Consider the following 9131-nt stretch of genomic DNA (forward strand, 5'->3'; position numbering starts at 1 on the left):
CTTTTCTATATACCTCAGATTCATTACTTGTTTCTCCCCCCAGCACTACTCCCCTGTCCATGCTGCCGTCATAGGCCATCTGGATTTTGATAGATTCCACACTGGTCCCTTTCACTTCTAGCTCACTCCTGCTGGCCCCTTTTTAAATTACCTCTGATTAGACTGGGTTACTTCTGGGAAGAATTTCCCAATGGATAAATTCTTCTATGAATTGTTGTGACTGTGGGTAGAATAATATTTCTGATGCACAGGGTGGAGTGATGGAAATGTTTATTTCTCTGGGGATATGGTGGTCTATGGGCCCCTCTACACTGATTATATGGAAATTATCCAAGATAACATGGGAACAATAGACAACCTGTAGGTATTAATAAAGGCCATTGTGCTGAAGGAGTTTTTGGTCTAAAGCCAGAAGCCAGGTTTAGACTGAAATACACATACTTTCTTTTTTTTTTTTTTACATTTTTAAAAAACATTTTATTTATTTATTTGACAGAGAGACAGCAAGAGAGGGGACACAAGCAAGAAGAGTGGGAGAGGGAGAAGCCAGCCTCCCGCTGAGCAGGGAGCCTGATGTGGAGCTCGTTCCCAGGACTCTGGGATCCTGACCTGAGCCGAAGGCAGACGCTTAATGACTGAGCCACCCAGGCATCCCCACATACTTTCTTTTATATAGAAAGGTTTGAATAATAATAGCTAATGCTTACATAGGGTTTCATATATGCTAGACATCATTTTTTTAAAATTTTATTTATTTAATTTTATTACTTTTTTTTAGAGAAGGCAAGAGAGAGATATGTGGGGGAGGGGCAGGGGGAAAGAGAAAATCCCAAGGAGGCTCCATGCCCAACTCTGAGAGCATGACCTGAGCCAAAATCAAGAGTCAGACACTTAACCTACTGATCCACCCAGGCGCCCCTGCCAGACATCATTTTAAAGGCTTCACATGTATTTATTCATTTCCCCTTCTTCACAAACACATGGAGGTAGAGACTACTACTATCACCAATTTACAGATAAAGATACTGAGACACTGATCTCTTTTTAAAATCCTTTTTTTTTTTAAAGAGTATTTATTTGACAGAGAGAGACAGCAAGAGAGAGAACACAAACAGGTTAAGTGGGAGAGGGAGAAACAGACCCCGAGGGAGAGGACCTTGGGATCCTGACCTGACCCGAAGGCAGACACTTAACCACTGAACCACCCAGGCACCCCTAAAATCCTTTCAATAAACCATAATCAACTGACCTTGCTTTAACCTTATGCCTATCTGTAGTCCTTAGTCCTCTGGGTACTATGTTTGGTATTGCTATTCCTTCAGGACTGAAGTTTTGCCTCTCTCCTCCAGCTTATTCCCAGGGCTAACATTCTTTCATAAACTTCAAACCTGAGGGCTGCCACCAGAGCCCTTAATACCTTTTTTTTTTTTTTTTAACAGTCCAGAGATCTTTCTTTCTTTCTTTCTTTCTTTCTTTCTCTTTCTTTCTTTCTTTCTTTCTTTCTTTCTTTCTTTCTTTCTTTCTCTTCCTTCCTTCCTTCCTTCCTTCCTTCCTTTCCCTCCTTCCTTCCTTCCTTCCTTCCTTCCTTCCTTCCTTCCTTCCTTCCTTCCTCCCTCTAACACCTATTATGCCATAAGGAATGAGTTCTAGAAGTTCAGGCTCCTTTCTGTTGATTTTCACAAAGTGCTTCTCTGGTTGGAGCAGGCTGGCATTTCAGTTTGTTGGGGCTCAGGGCAGGCTGTGTGCCAAGATGTGCCACAGTGGCATATTGATTATTCTAAACTGAAGTTACTTAAGCAACATCCAGTGCTAGAGGAACACTCTGACCTTCCTTTGTCTTCAGAAAGCAGGAAATAAGTCTTTCATGTGAAAGGTACCTTCCCTGTACCAGGAAGTATAGAGACATCCTTACAGTCAGAGATTCAAAATTGAGGGCCAAGAAGACTATATAAACAAACTCTGTATAGATTCTCCACTAATTAATACTCAAACCTAAGTTTGTCTTATCAATTTGTCAGAAATTCATTGTTTCTTTGTCTAGAAAGTATAAAAGCTGCTTGCCTTGGTTACTTCTTAGGTCCCATGTCTGTGAGTCTCCATACAGATGAATTAAATTTTTTTTTCTCCTGTAAATCTGTCTTGTGTCAATTTAATTATTACACAAGCCAAAAGAATCAAGAAGGTTAGGGAGAAAATTTTCCTCCTCCCCAACAAGTTGAACCCAAGTACTTTTCTCTTTGGTTTCCTTCTTTTTCTGATCATTTCCCTTCACATATGTCAGGACGCTATCTTGGCTCTTAGGGTGCTTATAAGATATGCTCAATATACACATTAATTCTCTTGGCAAGAATCTTGCCCTTAACTTGTTTGTTTACAGCAATGCCAGCAGCATGCTGGGTAGTGTAAACTCTTCCAGTTTTGCCATGTGAACATGTCCCTTTTTGAGCAATGCCGTTCCTTTAGCCACATACTCCAAATCTAGAAGAAGGGCGATATTGTAGACATAAGGGAATGGCACGGCCTGAAAAGGAAGAAGTCTATGTTTTCTAAAAGGCCTAGAGAACATACAGAGGGCACCTTTCTTCTTTCCTTTTGTGTTAGTCATTTTGGTGAACTATTGGAATATGGCAGTTCTGGTTAAAAAAAGAAAAAAGAAAAAGAATAAAAACCTCTTAATATCTTGAGCAACCCTGGCTAAGAGGCAAATTGGGACAGAAAACCATAATGGGACAATGAGTGAGAGACTACATGAAGATAAATTGTTCAAAAATAAGTGTCTTTTGAAATATTCCCTTTATGAGAGAACTGGAATTGCCATCAGGGCAGGTGTAGAAGCTTTAAGGGCTGCAGATATGATTCCATAGTGAGTGCTTGGAGGTGGGGCCAACATTAGAGTCTGGAGGAAGGGTAATATGGTGGTAAGTATGAGGGTCAGACAGAGAAACATCTTGGTACTGCTTTTCCTGTTCCAGGGAAGCCCATTTGGATGTAAGGAGCAGAGGATCAATCAAGCTACCTTGCAAAAAGGGGGATTTAGGCAGAATTTCTCTGAAATCCAGTAATAGAACCTTAACTGGAGCTGAAGAGTGGCCCAGATTCAAAGTAACCTGAGGACCTCCACAGTCTAAAGGGGAAGGTGGTATATGAGTCGTGTGCTGGTAAATGTTTAATAACTGGATTTCAAACAAACAGACAGACAAAAGGGTGCTGATTTATAGCATTTACCAATTTCTGTGGTGTAAATACTCCTATCATGGCCAATTTCAACCAACATAATATCACCGAACTTAAAGCTGGGAAGAAATACATGCAGCTCTCTCTCTCTAGTCGGTTTAAGTCTATTCCAACATATCAAATGTTAACTTTGATTTTTTCCCTGAACTTTCCAAGTTTTCAAGAAGTGGTTTATTATTGTTTTATAATCAGAAAAAAGTAACAAAAGTTATTTTTAAAAAATAAATGGAAACATATGAGATATGGACTGGTGTATTACAAATGAATTTCTCTGGTTTTGCCATTTGTTGAAGGTCAGTCTTAACTTTTGCCATTGGCCCCCTGGTCCACCTAAGGGCTTGCAACAGGTTTGGTTGAGCTCACTTCCAAATTTTGACTCCCTATTTTGTAGACATTGTTTCAGAGAGAGGTTGCTCAGAACCACCTGGTGGGGGTCTCAGGAACATCTGACCTTCCTTAAGTTCAGATCTGCAGAGGACATTCCAGAGCGATGCTCAGGGACCTGACTAGGTGGCTCTGAATAGAGTTTGGTAAAACTATAACCAGTACATGACAAGTCTTTCATTATGTTGACTAAAAACTGAGAAGTTATGCTATGGAAAGTGCTTGCTGTATGTGGCATTTGTAAGAGAAAATAAAACCTTGACAGATCTTTTAAAAATAATCACCTCCAGGGACACCTGGGTGGCTCAGTTGGTTGGGTGTCTGCCTTCGGCTCAGGTCATGGTCTTGGGGTCCTGGGATCAAGCCCCACATTGGGCTCCCTGCTCAGCGGGGAGCCTGCTTCTCCCTCTCCTCCCTGCTCATGCTCTCTTTGACTATATCTCTGTCTCTCTCTCTCAAATAAATAAATAAAATCTAAAAAAAAAAATCACCTCTGGATTTAAATGATGAAACAGTTGGCTTTAGACTTGGCCCTGTATTCAGATTTTGGTTTCTGGGCTCCCCGCTTAGATCAGCCTTATGCTCTTTCTGATGCAACTTCCCAACTTCCTGTTTCTGACTCAGTCAGGCCCCCAGCTCATTGTTCTTTATGAAAACATTTATCTTTTGTTAATATTAAGCTAGGACAATGTGGTCAAGAGAAGTTGGCCTCAGAGGCCTAGGGCTAGGGTTTGACGGGCAGGAGTCTAGGAGCCTTGGGCAGCTTTGAATCAGGCAAGGAAGAGAGACCAGGCCACAGTGTCTGCAGGATGGGAGTGGGAGCGGCTGGGTGCTCCACCCATGAGCTGGGGATACACAGGTGAACCTGATCTGAGTTAGAAGCTGTAGGTTCTCTGTCCTCTGGATCCTCAGCTATTAACTGGAACCAGAAGAAGATCACAGGACAGAGGTAAGGCTACTCTTGTTTGAGGCGTCGGTGGATATTCCAGTTACCTCCCACTTACAAGTAAGATATATACAAAGTCTTGACCACCCTACTTGAGCCCGGGATGGATAAAACACTGACTCAGGAGTTGCAAGTCCTGAATTCTTGCCCCATTTCAGCTACTAACTAGCTGTGTGACTTTGGGGCAGTCACTTAATCATCTGGGTTTATTTCATGATCTACAAACTACTTGTTTGACATAGTTGTAAGCCAGCCTGGGAAGACTAAGGATTTGGGAATTCTTCATATTGGGCTCCAAGTGGTCTGCTTGTAACTCTTTTTTGTTGGCTCTTACTTGATTCCCTGGAGTCATCCTCTAGTTTCTTCCACCTGATGGCCTTCCAAATCCCCTATCAGAGTCCTTCTTTTCCCCTTTGTTAAACACCTGCAGAGCTTCTGACAGATTCACATACGACAATGGTTCTCAAAGAATGGACCTGGGACCAGGACCAGCAGTGTCTGCATCACCTGGAGCCTGTTAGAAATGCAAATTCTCAGACACCACTCTAGACCTACCAAATTAGAAAGTCTGGGGTTGGGGCTCAGGTTACGCTGATGCATGCTCCAGTTTCAGCATCACTGCCAGAGGGCGTGGGTCCAAATCCCCTCACTGGCCTGGTCTCTGTCTTTTTGTTTAAGGAAGAAGTTGAGTGTTTTATTATCAAACTACTTATCTTCTTGCAAGGCTTTGCTTCATTGTATAAAAATAGCACCAGCAAGCACTGTATATTGCAAAATTAAGATAGTATTGCTCTTTATCTGATGCTGTGCAACTAACAAACCTTTCTCCACTGCCAGTTATTTCCAAGGAAAGATCATTTAAGTATTTTGACCCCAATCCAGGGATAGATGTAAGCAAGTTACGATATTCCCTAAGGCTTAAGATTACAGAGTTATTTTTGAATTACATAATTTTTATAACTACTTTTTAACCACACATAATTTCAGGATTCTGACTTACAACTGGAGCCTTGCCAAAAAATCATAGGGTGTTGCAAAAAAGATGCATATTGTGTTTATCTGCAATCATTAGAAAGTCAAAGGGTGGGCGCCTGGGTGGCTCAGTTGGTTAAACGACTGCCTTCGGCTCAGGTCATGATCCTGGAGTCCCGGGATCGAGTCCCACATCGGGCTCCCTGCTCAGCGGGGAGTCTGCTTCTCCCTCTGACCCTCCCCCCTCTCATGTGCTCTCTCTCTCTCTCATTCTCTCTGTCTCAAATAAATAAATAAAATCTTAAAAAAAAAAAAAAAGAAAGTCAAAGGGTGTTTTCTTCCATGAACATTGTTGCAAGTAGTTTCTTTTTCCATTAGCATTGCTAAAAGTTACAATTTTTAAATCCTCTATGCACCACTAATTTAAGACCACTATGCTAGATTAAGTTGTTTATTTAAGGGTTCCATTTTCACTCCTTAGTAGATTTTATGTATTTCTCATATGCTTCTTCACTCATCAGTTCATCCAGTTCTGAAGGATTACTCCATGTATCTTGATCAGCCAACCATCTTCATAACAAGATTTGTTGACAAATCCCAGATTCTCTACAAGAGCTTCATTAATTTCAATTACTTCTCCTGATAGAGGAGAATAGAGTTCACTAGCAGCTTTCACACTTTCCAAAGCACCTAACTCATCTTGTTTGTCCAATGTTGCCCCAACTTCAGGCAGACTATAGTAAACAACATCTCCCAAAGCTTCCTGTACAAAATTGCTGATTCCCACTGTTCCAGTACCATTTTCTGTTGCTATCCACTTATGTTTGTCTGGGAGTTAATGCACAGAGAGCTGAGCAGAGCCTGCGCGCAGCATCAGGCCAGCGGCACCTGCCCTCAGCTCCCCAGACGGTAGCAAGCAGGGTGCGGTGGGCATGGAGGGGGTGCCCAGGCTGCAAGCCTGCAGCCCGCATGCTCCGAACTGCTTGCTCATATCAACGTGTTCACAGGGGTATGGGGGTCGTAGTGCAGCGTCTCAGGAACCCCGGCCTGACCCACAGGAGAGGGGTTGGGGCGGCCCCCTCTGGCCTGGTGTCTTACCATTGTACCCCATTTTCCAACCCTACCCAGCTCACACACCTTGTCTTCCAGTTGTACCTAATGGTTTGTAGTTCTCCAAATACTCCTTGTTCTTTTACACCTTTGGTGTGTTCATTCCACCTTTTTCTTGGCAAGCCTTTACCCTCTCCCTTTTCTCTCATAAATTCTTCTTGTCCTCCCAGGTGAATTCACACATTACCTTGGCCATGCAGGAAGTCCTCCTAAGAGAGCCACTGGCTACCAAGGCAGAACTCTTCTTCCGTTTTTGATTATTCTTTCATCCCACCATGAAATCCGTCTGTCCGCCCCTTATTTCTTGACTGAAGCATATGTAACTGGGCTTGTGCCAGGTTCTGGGATATAAGATGGCTTGACTTGAGCTCACAGCCTACTGTGGGAGACAGACGAATAGCCAGGTAATGACAAGACAGTGCTTTAGTGCATCCATAGGAGCATGAGCAGAGTGCAGTATGTACACAGGCAAGGCTTGCAATAAATGTAGGTATTTGGGGAAGCTTTATGAAGGCAGGAAGGACATTTATCCTGAAGGATAAATTTTGCAGGCAGCAGGAAAGGATGAAGCCTGGGTCTCTTTCGGTAGGATTTAGACCTTGAAGCACTTTGTTCATTCTGCTGGTTCTACCCTTCCACACCTGTTGCTGCTCATCCTGGAGAAATTAAATTAAAATGAACTGCATGTTGGGGCACCTGGGTGGCTCATTCGGTTAAGCTTCCAACTTTTTTTTTTAAGATTTTATTTATTTATTTGAGAGAGAAAGAGAGAGAGAGAATCTGCTGCAGATTCTGCACTGAGCGCAGAGCCCCACTCGGGGCTTAATCTGACCATGGCGAGATCATGACCTGATCCAAAACCAAGAGTCAGATGCTCAACCAACTGAGCACCCAGGCACCCTAAGCTTCCAACTTTTGATTTTGGCTCAGGGCATGATCTTACGATTGTGAGATGGAGCCCCGTGTCAGGCTCTGCGCTGAGTGTGGAGCCTGTTTGAGATTCTCTCTCTTCCTTTCCCTCTGCCCCTCCCCTCCCCTCCTAAATAAATAAATAAATAAAATGAACTGCATGTTAAATGTATATGTATAGGTTTCAATTTTTTTTTTCTGACAGGAAATACGAAGTCTCTGAATCAGAAAAAAGATCATTTATTATGCACAGACCATCTTCTTACCAGTTCCCTGCATCCCTATCTCTATAGATAATGCGATGAAAACCTGATGTTATTCTGAGTGTACAATGGGGTTGCATCATAAGAGATGAATGCTGAAATTATGAGACTCAGAACTTTTTTTTTTTTAAGATTTTATTTATTTATTTGAGACAGAGAGAATGAGAGACAGAGAGCATGAGAGGGAGGAGGGTCAGAGGGAGAAGCAGACTCCCCGCCGAGCAGGGAGCCCGATGCGGGACTCGATCCTGGGACTCTAGGATCATGACCTGAGCCGAAGGCAGTCACTTAACCAATGAGCCACCCAGGCGCCCGAGACTCAGAACTTATATAGGTCAGCTGGCACATGGGTCTGTTTCCTCCTCATCTTCCTCCTTCTCTACCTCCCCCGGAGAAAGAAACCTTTATTCTGGTAAACAAATCCTCTCGGGGTGGGGCGGGGAGGGGGCAGTCTTGGCTTTTCCTTTCTTACCCTGGAGTATAAGCAAATGGCATCAGAGGCTTCCCTCCCTTAGAGGGTGAATGGGTTACTACTGTGGGCACTTAGAGCTCAATCCTCTGAGAGTCTTCTGATAGGGTAGAACATGCTTCAGCATTGTCCCACCAAGAGACAGGAAGCTAGCGTTTTTTTGTTTTTTGTTTTTAAAGATTTTATTTATTTATTTGAGAGAGAGAGAATGAGAGAGAACACATGAGAGGGGATAGGGTCAGAGGGCAAAGCAGACTCCCTGCCGAGCAGGGAGCCCGATGTGGGACTCGATCCAGGGACTCCAGGATCATGACCTGAGCCGAAGGCAGTCGCTTAACCAACTGAGCCACCCAGGCGCCCGGAAGCTAGCGTTTTTATCAACCAACTCCTGACTCTCAGTTGCAGGTCACTCTTGGGAGCACTTCTGATGAGCCGACATGCTCTTATAGCTGGACAACGCTCTCAGGCAGAGTGATGCTTTTGGTGTGCTTATAGGAACTGTCTGTGGGTGACCTCCAGGATGGGCTGAGGGGAAATGGACATGATACCAATTATGTGATCTTATCTGTCTTCATGTGTCTAAAATGGTGATCATAATACTTAACTGCACTGGATTGATGGGAAGATTAGGTGCATCAGAGTTCGTAAAGTGCCTCTCACAGTTCTTGAAACGTAGTCGATATTCAATAAATGATAGCTTTAGTAGTAATAAGTTAACATGAGGGACCAGTGGCTCTTCCTTTGTAGCTGACTTAAGACTTGTTTCTATCACTGTAAGTTGTGATAGAGAAAACAGTGACTGGGGTCAGAAGGGGCAACCTGTGGTTTTAGGAATAGAGATTTC

The sequence above is a fragment of the Mirounga angustirostris genome, unplaced genomic scaffold (assembly GCF_029215605.1).
Source record: "Mirounga angustirostris isolate CCGP_5_RB_7025 unplaced genomic scaffold, mMirAng1.0.hap1 SCAF_1, whole genome shotgun sequence".
NCBI classification, from domain to species: Eukaryota; Metazoa; Chordata; class Mammalia; order Carnivora; family Phocidae; genus Mirounga; species Mirounga angustirostris.